Source organism: Talpa europaea (assembly GCF_964194135.1).
Source record: "Talpa europaea genome assembly, chromosome: X".
Taxonomy (NCBI): Eukaryota; Metazoa; Chordata; class Mammalia; order Eulipotyphla; family Talpidae; genus Talpa; species Talpa europaea.
Genome location: NC_140081.1, coordinates 272,689 through 290,091, shown reverse-complemented (window position 1 = coordinate 290,091; position 17,403 = coordinate 272,689).

Here is a 17,403-nt window from a genome sequence, read left to right as displayed (position 1 = left end):
GGGATTGAGCCCTGAGGGCTCAGACACAGAAAGCAAGACCCAGACAGGACCCTGGGGCTGCCTGAAATGCAAACCCCCCCATACATGCAACACACAGGGGGTGTACCCCACTGCAGGGGACCACACTCCTGGCTACTACATCTCATGCAGGACGTATGGGCTCCGACTGGCGTGACGTCCCAAAGGCATTGTTTCAAGGAGTGGGTGTTTTGCAATCTTGGGGTCCCAGGTGATCTTCTTTTGAAGCCAAGAGTAGGTCCCTACAGCTGTTTCTGGGGGACATCTCGCCGGCCGCAGCCCCAGGCAGCTTCTCCGAAGGGGCCTATCCGTGCACGTGCAGGACGCTGACCGTTCTCGGGGAATTTGCACAATTTCGCAGAAGGAAATCGGGACCCGGGAGAAGACAGAGCACGGGCGGGTGTGGACGGGGCCCTCGCTGGCCGAGGAGAGGGCTGGTCCCCAGCGGCGGTGGCTGACTCTGCCCGAAATGCACAATTTTTCTCGACAAAAAGCCCTTCCCCGGTGTTGCATGGATTCCAAGCCCTTTCTCTTACGAGGTGCCTCTTCCCGGCCAGAATCCCTTAGCTTGAGAGCCAATCGCAACCCCGGGGTGCACTTCCCGGTCACACGTCACTCGGGGTACCAGCTCTCCCCTTCGAGAAGGAACCCCGTTTGCGGGTCCCAGCAGGACTGCCAGGGACGGGTGAGCGTTGGCGCCCCCCAGCATGACCTGTCTCGGAGGGATCAGCCTCCGTCCCCCCCTTGGATAAGCCGATCCTGTTACTATTTATAGATGAAAGAACTTGGGGCTAATTAAAGCTGCTTGAGTTGGGGCTGCGGCTTGCTTGGCTTTGAAGTGTTTCTGGGGCTGCTTTGTGGCAATTTGGATGCCGCTGGACCCAGCGTGGTTTGGGGTGTGGGAGCCCGGGACCTTGGGTTCAGCCCCTACGTGGACCGCGGCTCGGGCCCCGGATGTCCCGCTCCGAGGCTCCAGGGCCGGCATCCCCTGTGCATTCCGACAGGCGGAACACGAGCCTGGGCCCTCCAGAGAGCAGCCAAGTCCAACCCGGAGGCGTGAGCGGCGCGGCTGGTTCCCCACCATCCCGCCTTCTCTGCCGTCCCCCCCGAAATGCTCTCAAGGGCGTCGTCTTCCTTCTGGTAGCAGCGACAGGGCCCCGATCTGCTCACCCTCTCGGAACCCGGTTCTAAATACACACAAGGCCACCGTGGCTGGGGACAGCGCCTTTTGGGGTGACCCCTTGAGGCTCCCGCTGGACCCCGAGCTGCCTCTACTCCACCCTGCGCCGCTCCCAACGCTGCCGCCCGCAAGGCCACACCGTCCTCTTGGAATAAGTCTGTTTTCTCGAAAGCTGGGGCTGTGGTGTTGGGGTCTCTGCACACCGGGCGCTGAGTCCCCGCGTGGAAGGGGGTGTCGGGCCCTGGGAGGCGGCCTGGGCTCGGCTCTCAGGCCCATGGGCATGAACCTGCTGACTTGGGCACCAAGCAAAGTCACTGATGGGGAAACAGAGGCAGGGGAGAGGCCTCTGACCAGAGGGTCCCCTCGCTCAGCAAGACCCTACCTGTCCCCACCTGCCGGGAGCATGATGACGAGTCTCCACGTGGCCCCCAAGTCGGCAAGGAAGGGGCTCCCCGTGGGATGAGTCCACCGATTGGGACTGAGCTCGCGAGAGAAGGAATCTGCCTGTGTTGTCCTCGGGGCACCAACACCAAGCCCCCCGCATGCCTCTCCCACCCCCCACATGCCTCCCAGGACGCTCCCTCCCTGCTCCCCGGTTGGATCATCCTGGTGGGCACAAAACCCAGGCCAAAGAGTCACCCCAAATTCACACCCTCCTGCAGAAGGCACAGCCCTGTCTACTCACTTCTCATCCCTGGCAGGAGAGATGTCGGGGGGGCGGGCGCCAGCGCATCTGGCCGTGTGTGCAGAGGGGAGCCCCCCCCCCAGCCCTCGGCGTGCCCCCCAAGGGCGGCACCCGCCACGGCCACCGCGGGACCCCGCCGCTTAGCAGGCCAACTCCGGAGCTCGCCCGTCCCCCCCAAAATCGAGCGGCGCCCCGCAGGCCGGGCCGGCGAAGCTCTCGGGCTCCTTTCCGAGCGCTGCAAGTTAATAATAAATATCATCTTTGTTTTCTAATTTTTTTACCGGGCTGATTTAAACACTCCTGACAGCCCCAATCCAATCTTCCCATCCGCCCTGACAGGGCTGACACGGCGCTCCCCGCACATGCTCTCAATTATGCATAATCCAATGTTTTCGAGGGTTTTAATTGAATCACTCGTCTCAAACTTGTTATTTTTAATTTACAACATTTGATTTCTGACACCGGCCGGTCGCTGTCATAAATTATGCAGGCAGGGGCCTCCGTGGTGCGGGTGATTAAAAAAAAACTAATTAGGCGTGATTAAAAAAAGCTAAAACAGGGACCCCGGCCCTGGGCGCGTGCTCCGCGCCCCCCGCGCGCGCGCGGCCCGGGGACGGCCCCCCGCTCCCGCCCGCCGCCGCCGTGGCCGGGCGTACAATGGGATTGATTCTGACAGAAATGAAGGGAAATGCAGGATTTCCCCCCTTCCTGAATCGCGACCAGAAATCGCATTACACGCGCCGCTCCAGTGCGTTTCTCCCCGAGCTCATTGAATATAATTTGGTTAAGTGGGCAGGAAAATGAAAATGAAGAAAGGGGGATGTAATCCGGCATTTGCTTTGGCACCGCGGCGGGGTCGCCCACCCCGGGGAACGGCAATTAGGCCGCGGCCTTCGCGCCCGCGAGGCCAGCGGGAGGGACGCGGGCACCGCCATGAGGCGCATAGACCGTGCGCGCGCGTCCTTTGCGCTCCCCCGAAGCGCGCAGGGGCCCCCGCCTGGCCCTGCGCCTCCAGCCCACAGGGCGCCCCCTCTCCGGTTCTGTCTCTTCTGTGCGCGCAGGGAACCAGCGGAAGGGACAGCCCGGGCTGCCCTGCGCGCGCGCGCTCGGCGATGCCAAGGTCCCTTGCGCCAACACGGGCAGCCCCGCGCGCTCAGGGGACGCCCCTGCGCACATGCTGAGTTGCAGGGCGCGCTTGGGGAGCTCAGCGGCCTGCAGGAAGTTTGCGCAGTGGTGCAGGAAAGGGGTGGCGCCCGCAAAGCATTGGGGCGCGCCATGTATGACTTAACAGGATGCACGGAGGTTTTGGTTCTCCAAAGAAGAGGGGGACCCCCTCTTGGGCCCTCTGTGGGTGCTGCGTTGCCCGGGGCGCCTGTCTCTCTGCACCGGGCATCCAGGTTATGGGCAGAGCCAACATGTGCCAGTGGCCTCGGGGCTTAGGGCGCACCGAGCAGTCGTTGGGGTGCACGGTGAGAAGAAACAGCGCCCTTGGGGGAATCCCCCGAGAGTAAGGCTGGCATGGTTACGCCACAGAGCGCACAGCCTGGTATCCACTCACCGCCACGTCTCTCCTGCCTCCGAGGTCGCACCAGCACGGTGGTGGGGGCCCTGGCGCGGGGGATGCCCCAGCCTGGTTCCCCGCTGTCTCCTCCGGGTGCCACCACCCTCCCCAGCTCTGCTCGCGCCTCCAGCCTCCGAATCTGCAGCGAAACCCCAGATTTAGGCACGTGGTTGTGGCCCACCCAGAGTGTCCGTCACCCCCAGTCTCCGGCCAGCGCTGGCGCAGGCCCAGATGCCCGCACTGCCAATATTCGCCCACGTTATTTTTAACCAGAAAGCACGGGGGTCTCCAACGGTCACCCCCGTGGCCTGCGAGGGCCGGAGTACCATCTGGTCGCCCCGTGGCCGTTCCCAGAGGGGTGACTGTCCAGGGACAGACGGAGAGGCCCGGCCACTCACGGCCTGTGGCCTGACAAGCGCTGTCCCCCCGGGGCCGTCGCTAGAGGGCGGGAGTGGATGTGACAGTCCCTTTGCAGACTCGGAGCAGATGGGGCGTCCCGAGGGGGTCAGCCAGACCCCCTGTCCCTCACCTGTGTCCCTCACCTGTGTCTGCTCACCTGTGTCTGCTCACCTGCCCCGACACTAGGGACAAGATGCCAGCAGCCGAGCACCTGCCTTGCTGCTTCTCGATGGGCAAATCCCTGCCAGCTCCAAAAAGCGCCGGCTGTGTGGACCCAGCTCTGGGGCATGGACATGGTCAGCAGAGGGGGGCACCCCCTGAGCCCCTGGCTTCCACTGGCTTCCACTCAGGGCACCCCCTGCGCCCCCGGCTTCCGCTGTGAGTGCGGCCGTCCAGGACCCAGCGGGCTCCCAAGTTGTGTGCAGCACGAGATGCGGGTTTCAGGGTGGCCGCGCCCGTCCTGGACACGTCACACGCCATCAAACGTCCAGTCGCCTTTTCTGGGGCTTGTAAGTCACTCCTGAGCAGCTTGAGCCTCCGACGCGGGCGTTTGCCTCCTGCCCGCCCGCCAGGTGGGCACAGCAGCCCGGGCGCTGGGCACTGGGTGGGGGGAGGGAGGGAGGCGGCCGCCCAGGTGGCCCCGAGAGCTCACGGCCAGCCCCCGCCGGCCAGCACTGGCCACCTCAGCCCCGGGCGGTCCTTGGCACGCTCGCGCGGACCTGAGCGGTGCCGGGAGGTCTTGGCGAAGGCTGAGGTTTCCTGAGGTCCCGCCCGGCATCCCGAGGGGCGGATCCCTGCCCGGTGCGCAGAGAGGGCCTGGCCTGGCCCCAGCAGCCCTCCCAGGTGGCCCGGGGGGGCCGGTCAACAGTGCCCCCCATTCACCCTCCAGGAGGGTGGCCGCCCGGGTTTTACAACCCGGGAAGCTCTCACTGGTGCTTTAATGGCGGCTATAAAACCCGGCCGGCTAGGCGCTGGGCTGCCGGCCCCCACCTCTGGGCTGGCCCTGATGCAGCTGCCTGTGCTTCCTCTCCCTGCCCGCGCACCCTCTCCCTGCCCGCGCACTCTCTCCCTGCCCATGCACCCTCTCCCTGCCCGCGCACTCTCTCCCTGCCCATGCACCCTCTTCCTGCCCGCGTACCCTCTCCCTGCCCATGCACCCTCTCCCTGCCCATGCACCCTCTCCCTGCCCGCGCACCCTCTCCCTGCCCATGCACTCTCTCCCTGCCCGTGCACCCTCTCCCTGCCCATGCACCCTCTCCCTGCCCGCGCACCCTCTCCCTGCCCATGCACTCTCTCCCTGCCCGTGCACCCTCTCCCTGCCCATGCACCCTCTCCCTGCCCGCGCACTCTCTCCCTGCCCATGCACCCTCTCCCTGCCCGCACACCCTCTCCCTGCCCGCGTACTCTCTCCCTGCCCGCGCACCCTCTCCCTGCCCGTGCACCCTCTCCCTGCCCGTGCACCCTCTCCCTGCCCGCGCACCCTCTCCCTGCCCGCGCACTCTCTCCCTGCCCATGCACTCTCTCCCTGCCCGTGCACCCTCTCCCTGCCCGCGCACCCTCTCCCTGCCCGTGCACCCTCTCCCTGCCCGCGCACTCTCTCCCTGCCCATGCACTCTCTCCCTGCCCGTGCACCCTCTCCCTGCCCGCGCACCCTCTCCCTGCCCGTGCACCTTCTCCCTGCCCGTGCACTCTCTCCTTGCCCGCGCACCCTCTCCCTGCCCGCACACCCTCTTCCTGCCCACGCACTCTCTCCCCACCTGCAGTCGCTCTCCCTGTCTGCGCATCTTCTCCCTGCCTGCACACCCTCTCCCCAATGCACACCCTCTCCCCAATGCACACCCTCTCCCTGCCTGCACAACCTCTCCCTGGCCCTGCCTGCACGCCCTCTCCCTGCCTGCACAACCTCTCCCTGCCCCAACTCCCTGGCCCTGCCTGCACGCCCTCTCCCTGCCCTCGCACTGTTTCCCCACCCGCACTCCCTCTTCCTGCCTGTGCACCTTCTCCCTGCCTGCACTCCCTCTCCCTGCCCACACACTCTCTCCCCAATGCACACCCTCTCCCTGCCTGCACACCCTCTCCCTGCCTGCACAACCTCTCCCTGCCCCAACTCCCTCTCCATGCCCACACACTCTCTCCCCGCCTGCACACCCTCTCCCTGCCTGCACACCCTCTCCCTGCCTGCACACCCTCTCCCTGCCTGCACAACCTCTCCCTGCCCCAACTCCCTCTCCATGCCCACACACTCTCTCCCCAATGCACACCCTCTCCCTGCCCCCACACCCCCTCCCTGCCTGTGCACCCTCTCTCTGCCCACACGCCCTCTCCCTGCCCGAGCACCCTCTCCCTACCCATGCAACCTCTCTCTGCCTGAGCACCCTCTCCCTGCCTGGACACCCTCTCCCCACCACACATCCTCTCCCCACCCTTGCACCCTCCCCCTGCTCTCCCACCCTCTCTCTGCCCATGCACCCTCTCCCTGCCTGCACACCCTCTCACTGCCTGTACTCCCTCTCCCTGCCCACACAACATCTCCCCGCCTGCACTCCCTCTGCCTGCCAGGACACCCTCTTCCCACCACACATCCTCTCCCCACCCTTGCACCCCCTCCCTGCCTGTGCACCCTCTCCCCACCCGCACTCCTCGCCCCAATGCACACCCTCTCCCTGCCTGAACTACCTCTCCCTGCCCACAATCCCTCTCCCTGCCTGAGCACCCTCTCCCTGCCTGAGCACCCTCTCCCTGCCCGCACCCCCTCTCCCCAGGACACACCCTCTCCCCGCCCGCCCTGCCCAGACCCCAGTTACTCCCACACGGGCTCCCACTGCCAGTGGCCCTCGGGGAGACGGTGGGGGAGACCCAGAACAGCAGGGGCCAGTGATGCCTGCCCCCCACAAGGGGGGACCCAGAGGCCGAACCCACAGAAACCGGCCCCCGCGGGGCTCTCGTGTCTCCCCGGGATCGGCCGCCCCCACCCTGGAGGACTCCGAGCCCAGAGAGGGCGCTCGGGGCAGAGGCAGGTGTGCCAGGTGAGGCTGTGCGCGCGCGCAAGGCTCAGTGCGCGCGCGTCCGCGTGCCCCGCGCGTGTCTGTGCGTGCACAGCTGTGAGCACGCTCGCGTGCGTGTTGAAGGCGCGTGTGCACGCGGTGCACGCCCGCACCTCCGTGCGCCTTTGGGCGCGCGCACCAGCGCGCACATTTTGCAGGCGCGACGCGCGTGTGCCTCGCCCCAGCGCGGCGCCCTCTTTAATATTCAGGCGGCGCCGGGCGTCTGCGGACAATTTTCTCCCCCAGACGCTTCCCTCGCGCAGCCCGGCCCGCTCGCGGGGCGCGGGTCCCCCCTGCAGCCGCCGGCCGCTCATCCTTCTCTCAGATTGCGCAGCGGCCGGGCGCGCGCTGGAGACGCCACGGCTGATGGACGGCCCGGCGGCCGCTCCTCTCCCCTGCGCCCGGGCGCGCGGCTCATGCATTTTTCATGACGGGGGCAGAGGGACGGGAGGTCCGGTTTGATCTGTGCGGGCGCAATGTGGCCAAGCAGGGCCCTGCTCTCTCCTCTGGCGCGGGCCTGAGCCCTTTGTGATGCCCTGTGTCCTCCTGTCCTCTCCTGCGCCCTCCTGCACCCTCCTGTCCTGCCCTGTGTGCTCCTGTCCTCTCCCGTGTCCTCCTGTCCCCTCCTGCACCATCCTGCACCCTCCTGTCCTGTCCTATGTCCTCCTGTCCTCTCCTGCACCCTCCTGCACCCTCCTGTCCTGTCCTGTGTCCTCCTGTCCTGTCCTGTGTCCTCCTGTCCTCTCCTTCACCCTCCTGTCCTGCCCTGTGTCCTCCTGTTTTGTTCTGTGTCCTCCTATCCTCTCCTGCACTGTCCTGTCCCCTCCTGCACCCTCCTGCACCCTCCTGTCCTGCCCTGTGTCCTCCTGTGTCCTCCTGTCCTGCCCTGTGTCCTCCTGTCCTGCCCTATGACCTCCTGTCCTCTCCCGTGTCCTCCTGTCCTCTCCTGCACCCTCCTGCACCCTCCTGCACCCTCCTGTCCTGCCCTGTGTCCTCCTGTTTTGTTCTGTGTCCTCCTGTCCTCTCCTGCACCGTCCTGCACCCTCCTGCACCCTCTTGCATCCTCCTGTCCTGCCCTGTGTCCTCCTGTGTCCTCCTGTCCTGCCCTGTGGCCTCCTGTCCTGCCTTTATGACCTCCTGTCCTCTCCGTGTCCTCCTGTCCTCTCATGCACCCTTGTGCACCCTCCTGTACTGCCCTATGTGCACCTGTCCAGTCTTGTCTCCTCCTGTCCTCTCCTGCACTCTCCTGCACCCTCCTGCACCCTCCTGTCCTGCCATGTGTCCTCCTGTCCTGTCCTATGTCCTCCTGTCCTCTCCTGCACCCTCGTGCACCCTCCCGTCCTTCCCAGTGTGCTCCTGTCCAGTCTTGTGTCTTCCTGTCCTGCCCTGTGGCCTCGTGTGTCCTCCTGTCCTGTCCCGTGCCCCTCCGTCCTCTCCTGCACCGTCCTGTCCCCTCCTGCACCCTCCTGTCCTGCCCTGTGCCCTCCTGTCCCCTCCCATGCCCTCCTGTCCCCTCCGGTCTCGAGGCGCACGTGGGCAGCCTCACCCCAGAAGCCCCAGCAGCCAGCAGCCGCTCTCGCGGCCACTGAAACTTGTCTCCTGCGCGGCCGTCGCCGAACTCGGGGTTCAGCTGATGCTAAACATACCCTTTTTCCATAAAACCCAAAAGTTGGATTTTCCTTGAAAGCTGCAGCGGAATCTGGGGTCCCCATCACTACAGCGACTTCTGCCGCAGCCCCAGCTGGTGTCTGCGACTCTCCGGCGCTGGGGGGTTCGCTGCTGGGGGGCCCTGGGCCCCTCCGGGCGGCCACGGGGGAGGGAACTTCGTCGTGGGGGTCATGGGCGCGTGGAGAGGGCGGGGGAGGTAAACACACAACTCAGACGCCCCCTCCCCACCCCAAAGCAACAAACTACCCCCAAGAGGAAACTCGGGGTCCCCTTCAAATATAAGCACCTGAGAAAGGCATGATTGTCCTGTTGGGGGGCCCTCGAAGGGTCTCTGACGAGGCTTCTGAGAAGAAACCCACATGGAGATTTTAGGGACCAGCTTCTCAGCCCCCCTTGGGGCGACCCCAGCATCCCGAGCACACAGCATGGCCGGAAACCCACATCCGGGAGAGACGCCGGCCCCATCCCGGTCCTTACTAGGGTGCCTGCACCCCGTATGTGTGGGGGAGACCTCAAGCTTTCACCTCCTAATTTTTCGCCCTGTTTTTTGGGGAACACACCCTGCTTCTGAGTCCCAAGAGGGAGGGAGGAGATGCCCGGCCCCAGCCGACAGGACGGATGAGCCACCTCAGCTCTCGGGGTCTGTTCTAGCCCCCAACTCCACTCTCGGGGCTTCGGCTCCAACCCCCAAGTCCCTAGCCCCCCAAGAATCTGTGCCAACAGCAGCTGCTTCATCATGAAAACTCATGAGGGGCCGTGTGTGCGGGAAGGGACGCCGTAACCACATGCTCGCGCTCACGCATGGAAAGCGTGTGGCCAGTGCACAGGAGCCCCCGCTTGCGGGGGAATAACCGCTCAGGCATAATCGGGGCGCGCGGCCCCGGGTTCTGGCTGAGCAATGTGTGCCGCCAGCTCCCGCGGCGACGGTGCAATAAAAACCGGTGTCGTGAGCAAAAGCCCCAGCTCTCCTGGCGCCTGTGCCGGGGGCCACGTCTGCAGCAGATGGTTTTACCCCCCTCTGGGTGCCTTGTCCCCGGGGCAGCGTATCCGACAGGCAGCGCCCCTCGATCCTTCAGAGGGTGGGTCTCCCCAGGGTGCCCGGGGGAGTCACCTCTGTCCCTGGAATTGGGGTGAGCTCCCTGGGGATCTCTGTGCGTCCGGAGAGAGAGCGAAGCATTTCGTGTTCCGGTCTGGTCCGAGATTCCACCAGGATTCGGGGATAAACCGTTTGGCACCGTGACTATTTCACTCAAATACTCGTATTTGTGTTTTTTAAAACATCTTGGACAACCAGGGCTGGAGGAGCGGTGGAGAGAGAGGAACGTCGGGCGCTCGCGGGAATGTGAACTGGGGCGGCCATTTTGCAAAGAGAGCTGGGCTTCCCCGAGAAAATGGAGCGTGGAGTCACCGCACACCCCAGCCCCCTCCCTTCGGGGCGTCTCCCCACGAGCAGACACCCCTCAAGTCTGAACACTTTCTGCTCCACGATGTTGATCTGCAGCAGCCAGGATGCGGGAACAGCCCACGTGAGAGGGGGGTGGAGCTGGAAGGGGTGGAATACTACGCGGCCATGAAAAAGGAAGGCTGCCATTTGCAGCACAACGGAAGCAGCTCGAGGGCGTTGGGCTGGAGGAGCGGTGGAGAGAGAAGAACGTCGGGCGCTCGCAGGAATGTGAACTGGGGCGGCCATTTTGGAAAGAGAGCTGGGCTTCCCCGAGAAAATGGAGCGTGGAGTCACCGCACACCCCAGCCCCCTCCCTTCGGGGCGTCTCCCCACGAGCAGACACCCCTCAAGTCTGAACACTTTCTGCTCCACGATGTTGATCTGCAGCAGCCAGGATGCGGGAACAGCCCACGTGAGAGGGGGGTGGAGCTGGAAGGGTGGAATACTACGCGGCCATGAAAAAGGAAGGCCGCCATTGGCAGCACAACGGAAGCTGCTGGAGGGCGTCGTCCAGTGCAAAGTGGGCCGGAAAGAGAGAGAGAAATACACGGGGACGTCAGCGGGGGTGACGAGAGCAGAGCAGATGAGCCGACGGAGCAAAATGACGGCAAAGCGGAGGAGGCTGAGCTCCTACGGAGCAGCCATGGTGGAAAAGCCTCACCTCTGTGCCCCAGGCCCTCACGGTCTCCTTCAGAGACTCGGTGACGATGAAATCACCGCACGGACTTACCCGAGAGCCTCTCGGGATTTGTGGCTGACGCTTTGCTGAGCGGTAGCTGGAGAGGAACCGGCGCTTCGTCGGATCCAGCAATTCCGCTCCTGGCTTCTTACCCGCTGGGTAACGCAGGACAGTCATTCCGTTGCCGGCTGATTTTCGTGACTGCCGGACCCCAGGGCCTGCCAGCTCTCCATGAAGGACCAGCCCTGAGCTTGCTCTCTGCACCCCGATTCTTGCTCCGTGCCCCCCGGAGTCACCCTGCCCCCGCCTGGGGCAGCGTCTTCCTTTCTGCCTTTGCAAACGCCCATCACTCACCCCCAAGCAAGACCATGACCCCCATCTTGAGGGCTGCACCAAAAGACCCAGAGTTTGTGAAGTCCACGTGCGTCTTCTCCGGGCGGGCGGCCCCGGCTGCCTAATTTCCCCAATCGCATGAAGGAAAGGGGCCGTTTCTACCTGGACAGGTGCTGGGATTCGCTTTTAGCCCAAACCGCAGCATGGGGTGACCAGGACGTAGCTGCAGAGACCCCTGTAGCTCCTGCTGCTCCACGGGGTGATGGACACAGTGACCCTCCTCCTCAGCCACCCCGGGAATGCAGAGCCTCACGTCCGCCCATGTCCGCAGACCCTTTTCCAAGCTCTCCGCAGCAGGGATTGGGCTCCTGACACCGACCTGGCCGGTTCTGTTTCGTGGATGGAACCGTGTGGACACTGGACAGCAGTGGGGTAGGAGGAGGAGGCACAGCTGTTGGCGAGTATCGTGGGGTGCTGCTGCTCCCTGGACAGCAGAGCTTGTGTCTCCCCAAGGCTGTGACAAGCAACACCCCCCCCCCAAGTGCCTGGAGCTTGTAAGCAGATCCAAGACTGTGCCCGCCTCCCAGCTGGGCCACTGTGGCTGCAACCGCCTTGCTCCGGCACAGACGCCGGGCCCGAGGCTCCGTTTGCAGCTTCTGCACCGGCCTAGATGAGCGTGTGTGCAAGTGTGAGCTGCTGCGTGCCTGCCAGCGCGCGTGTGCTAGTGCATGTGTGTGTGCTGGTGTGCGTGGGTGTCTGCGTGTGCATGCAGACTTGCCTATGTTCCTATGTGTGAGCCCGCGCGTGCTGGCGTGTTCCTGCCGGTGTGTGCCTGTGCGTGCCTGCCCTTGCTGGTGCGCACACAGGTGTGTTGGTGTGTGCAAGTGCACGCACGTGTGAGCTCCAGTGCGCCCAGGGGACTGCCCCTCTGAGTCCCCAAAGCCAGGCCCCTGCGCACTCCGCCCTTCGCGGCCATCGGGGTGCGTGCATCCCTCTCCTCTCCTCTCCCATCCGCAGCCCCTTGCAGAGCCCCCCAGGGACCCCACGTTTGTTTGCATCCCCTTAATTGCCCTCTTGATGGCATCCGGGGGACGATCAGCCTTTTGGAAATAAGGGACCGTTTGGCGTTGCGGGGAGCGCAGGCGCCTCAGGAACGCGCCCCAGGACCCGACACCCGGCCCCTGTGTTCCTGACGCTTCCCTGTGTACGGGGAGGGGGGCCCTTTGCTGACCTCTGGGCGCTCGGGGGGTCAACGAGAAGTTGATGGAGCGGGTTTGGGGGCGCCCGGAGTGACAGGCGGGGCGGCGTGCGCGCGCCGAGGCCCCGCGTCAGGCCCAGCTGCGCGTGATTTATAGTCGGACGCCCCACGGAACCATTTAAGGGAGATTACATTCAGGGGACAATCGCTTCTAATATGACAAGCTGATGGGGGCTGACAGGTAAGTAGGTTACCGGGATGGCAGGCAAGTTCAAGAAATTCTGATTAAATTAAAATATTAATGGCACCGCCGGGAGGCTGAGATTGCATCCGCCGGGCGAATCCCGTATGAGGCCCGGGATGCAAATACCCAGGCGTGCGCGCCGGGGCTGAGGCGGCGCAGCCAGGAGCCGGGTGGGGGGCGCGCGCCCCTCCGCGAGGCCTGGGGGCCGACCCGGGGGCTGCGCCGCGGGAGGATCCGGCGGCGCCGTGACCCTGCGCGCCCCGGCGCGGCTACTGCGGCTCCCCCGGCCCCCACCTGTCCCCCTCGCAGGCACCTGTCGCCCCGTATGGAAATGGCCCGTGCGGTGGTGACTGTGGAGCCTCCGCTGGGTGAGCGCGCCCCGGGGATCTCTTTCTTCTCAGGGGCGCAAGAGGCAGAGCAAGACCTGGCCCAGGGCGCAGTGAGGCGGCTGCTGCGGCCGGCCGGAGCCCTCCACGCGCGCCCCCAGGCCTGTCCGGCCTCCCTGAAGGGGGCGGTCCTAGCTCTGGAGACAAAAGTGGCCAAAGTGCAGGGCGCGCCCCGGGGGAGCCCCACGAGGATGAGGGATTTTTAAGGAGCCAAGCCGCCCGCCTCTGCGCCTTTGCGTGTCCTGGCGGGGAAAGAGGCCAGTGACTTGGGGCGCAGGCCGCCTCTGAAACCTCAGAAACACCCCCAGACAAGGGCGGGCCTCGGCGCACGGGCCTCGGCGCACGGGCCTCGGCGCACGGGCCTCGGCGCACGGGCCTCGGCGCACGGGCCTCGGCGCACGGGCCGTGTGTGCGCGCCCAGCGGCTGCGTGTCCACCCCGGCGCTGGCGAGGCCGCGGCTCGCACAGGCCCACCTGGGGCGCACGCTTGGACATGGAGAGCCACGAAGTGCGGGATGCAGACTGTGGGGGCGACGCAGCGTTCCAGGGGGTGCAGAGACAGACACAGGGTACCGGGCTGAGATTCTCCAAAACAGACCAGTCTGCCCCAGGAGTGGGGTTCCTTGCGGAAACCCGTGAAAAGGGTCAAAATCTTCAAAGGCAGGAAGAGAGAAAAGTGGCTCTGTGCCCCCCCCCAGTACCCTGCAGGACCCCCTGTCAGCCCCAGACCCTTTTCCAGTGTCAGCAGCTGGCTGAGCGCAGGGGGCCGTTTGGGCATCATCTCGGCGGGTGGAACCCAGGAGCGGGGTCTGCTCGCCCCAGAAACCGCCCCTGCCCAGTGCCCCAAACACCCCCACGCCCTGGCCAGGCTCCAGGGCCGCCCCAGCCCCTGACGGACTCCAGCTCTGGGTGCTCTTGTTCCTCGAGGGTCCCAGCACCTTGCTGTCCCCAGAAGAAGGGGTCCCCACAGACCACACCCCGAGGAGACCTTAGAAGGGGTGGCTTTTGGCGAAATGCTGTGGCAACCAGGCCGCGCTGAGCGGAGACACAGAACAGGCTTTACCTGCTTCGGAAGTGCTGGCTTTTCCCGCCGGGCTGGCATCTGCCTGCTGGCTCCTGCCCCTGGGGAAAACCATGGCGTCCTGCAAGATGAAGGGGCTCCCCTGTTCGCCCCATGTCTGTAGGCAAACCTCGTAAACGCTCGCAGGAGTCCTAGCGGGTCCCCGCTGGGTGACAGACACCGGCCGAGCTGCTGCGCCCGCACCTGCCTCTCTGGCGCTGCTGCTCCAGCCTCCTGCTTGGCGAGATGCACATACGACCCCTGTGCAGGCGCACTGACCAGGATGCAATGGTTCCTGGGGACCTGGGGGTTCCCTAGCACCAACCACCGGGCAGCAGGACCCAGCCTGAGCCCCCCGGGTGCCCTGACCCCGTCACTCGGGCGCTGGGAGAAGTCACGGGCCTCAGATGCCCCCGGGACAGTGACCAGGGACGCGGCCACAACCAGGGAGGTGTGGGAGGCCAGAACGCGGGGCCAGCACCCCCAGGGCCCTGTGGGGGCGTCCTGTGGCATGTGGGAGGGGCCCCCTGAGTGGAGCAGGAAGCTGTGGGCCCCGACTAGCGCTCGGCCGCTGCACAAGTCCTTGCACAGCCACTGTCCCCGGTCAGTCCCAGCCCACACCCCCAAAGACGAGGGGCGGTTTCCCTTCCTGTGTGTCCACTGCGGGCAGCAGGCGCTGGGGGTGCAGAACCCCCGCAGGGGCCGGCCTCTGCCTTTTCAGGAGGCTGCGCTGCGGGGTCTCTGCGGTGGACCCTAAAGTGGGCACGGCCAGAACCAACGGGGCAGAATCGGGGCCCCTCCAGGGTGGGCACTGCTGCCAGCTTCCTAGGGACTTTATTGGGGAGTCAGGCCTTGAGCCATCAGAGTCCCCCGACTCCCAGCCACCCCAAATCACCATTTTTCTGGGTTTCTAGGAGCCAACACTGGGCAGTGCTGAGTTTCCTCCAGTGCGGGCCCCATTAGCCAAAGATACGTGGGAGACCCAGTTCCAAGGGCCTCTCTGCGCCCAGGTCTCGCCCTCCCCCAAGTCTGGGGTGACAGTTTGGCTCCGAGGGGAGACCAGCACCCCGGAGACTCTGCCCAACTCGGGCCGCGGGTTCGGGGCGGGTCAGCCTGCGCCCCTGAATCTCGCTGCTGCGCTGGGCCCCGCGCAGGCTCCGGGGCGAAGGGCCCCCCACCCCTGCGCGCCAGGGAGCGCTGCCCTCTGCCCGGATGGGCGCGCCCGCGTGGAAATAATTATTGAGAGGATGTAGCTGGGGGCCCCCGTGGTATATTAAAGCCGCAGCAGGGAAATAAAGACATTACCGTGTTATTAATGCTCGTCGCTGAGCTATGGAGACGCGCCCTGCGCGCTCGCCGCAGTATTTAAATTGCAAACGCGGGGAGATGTTTAATAAGGTGGCAATGCTTGCCGGGACACCCCCGCCCCTAATTTTCAATATAATCTAAATTAAGCTCTAAAAAATCATCACCTTTAGCAATTTTTAAAATCATCTTTCATCCCGGGGAAGCTTCCTCTCGACCCGCTGGAAATATCACAGGCTGGGGCGGGAGCCGGGGTGATGTTCGCCGCGGTGCTCGACGTCGGGGCGCGCGGGGGCGCGCGGGGGCGCGCGGGGCTGGTCCCCGGAGCGCGCGGCCATTGCTGCTTCGAGGGCGCCGGGCAGGGCGCGTGGCTGCGCTATGGCGCGCGCGCCATGGATGGTCCGGGGTTGAATCCAGTCTCTGCCACAGTTCGGGGGGGCGCGGAGGCTTCTGGAAGACGGATGGAGGCGCTTCCGACGCCACCGCGCGTTTGGGGTGTTCGGTGCATGACCAGCAGCTGGGGCGCCGGCGCCTGTGCGCCCCAGGGCCCGACTTCTCTCCGCGCGCGCACGCAGGGCAGGCGCTGCCTCGCCTCGGGCTGCGTCTTTATGGCGAAGAAATGGGTGTGGACAGGCGGGTCAGGCGTCCTGCGCAGCCGTCAGGACTTTCTGCGGACACTGGAACGGGGTCCCCAGGGAGAAGGAGCTGCTCCCCGGTTGTTTTCTGGCCTCTGCTCCGTGTCCCTGACGCCTGGATCCACCTGGGCCACTCTGAGGCCTGGATACAGGAGGGCCACAGGGTCCCCACCCCAGGAGGCCGTCCAGCAGGAAGTCACTCAGCGCCTGGGGGTGTCATGGGGGACATGGGGGGTCCAGCATGGTGCACCCGCTGGGAGGTGGTGGGGGGCTAACATGAAAAGCTCTGGGTCCTGCATGAACTCAGCTCACCCTGGTCAAGGTCGCCCCGTGCTATGGCTGTTTTCAAGGTCATCTCAGGGCCGTGAGCCTTGTCCAAGGTCATGCTGGTGCTGGAGGTCGTGTTCAAGGTCACCTCATTCTGCGGGGCATGTTCAGGTTCATCCCAGTGCTGTGATCTGTGTTCACGGTCACCCCCTGCTGTCTTCTCCCTGCGTCCCCCCACCGTGGAAGGGCTGGGGCATTCTTGGGGTCCCTGTGACAAGGGTTCTGATCCCCTGGGGTCTCCACCGGCCTGACATCATCACCTCCCCAATCTCCGATGCTTCCCGTCTCCCTAGACCACACACACAACCTGGGGTTCACGACCTCATGACCTGAGGTTTCCCGCATGCACCCCAGCTCCCCGGGTGGCGTGTGCTGGCTGCGTAGTGGACGCCTGGACAGGGCGTGTCCCTCCCTCCACAACTCAGAGTTTGTAGCACGATCGGGGGGTCCAGACCCACGTTGCATCGGTTGGTTATTGAGGTGGAGGCCGGAAAAGATAGTTTGGGTCGCTGGGGAAAAGCAGAAGCTGCCAGGGGGGTTTGCAGACAAATTCCATGAAAGGGCAGTAACTTCCCTTAATTACGCCCCCTTTTCACCTTCACATCACCTGCTTTTTCTTATTCTTCCACCTGGGGTGCTGACGTGAGGGCCGGCGCTCCAGCAGCCATCTTGTGCCGGGTCTCCTCCCTGTTTTTGTCTCCATATCACCTGCTTTTTATTTTTTTTTAAATTTATTTATTTATTTATACAAGCCCTGGGCACAGTCAGAAGCGCGGGAGGGTGAGAGGATTCACCAGAGCCAGAGCGGGGAGCAGAGCAGGCAGAAGAAGTGAAGTACACTGCCGAGGGGAGCAGCGGGCGGCAGGAGAGGTCTGCGCGCCATGTGGGACCCTCCTCCGGTGGCTGGGGAACTGCCAGGGATCGAACCGGCGCCGCAGAGGCTGCGGGCAGCTTCGCAACCCAGCGCTCAACCGCTGCGCCACCGGGGAGGCCCCACCTTCTTTTTCTTATTCTTCCACCTGGGGTGCTGACGTGAGGGCCGGCGCTCCAGCAGCCATCTCGCGATGAGCCATGAGGGCAGAACAAGAATCCCAGCCGTACCGGGTGAGCCTCGCAGCCACCCTCCAGCTTCTTGTTAAGTAAGAGACAGAAAAGCACCGGACACCCTGGGCTTGCCACCTCGAAGCCCCAGTTTATCCAGCTACCCATGCGTGGGGTAGTTGGAATTTTAGCACAAG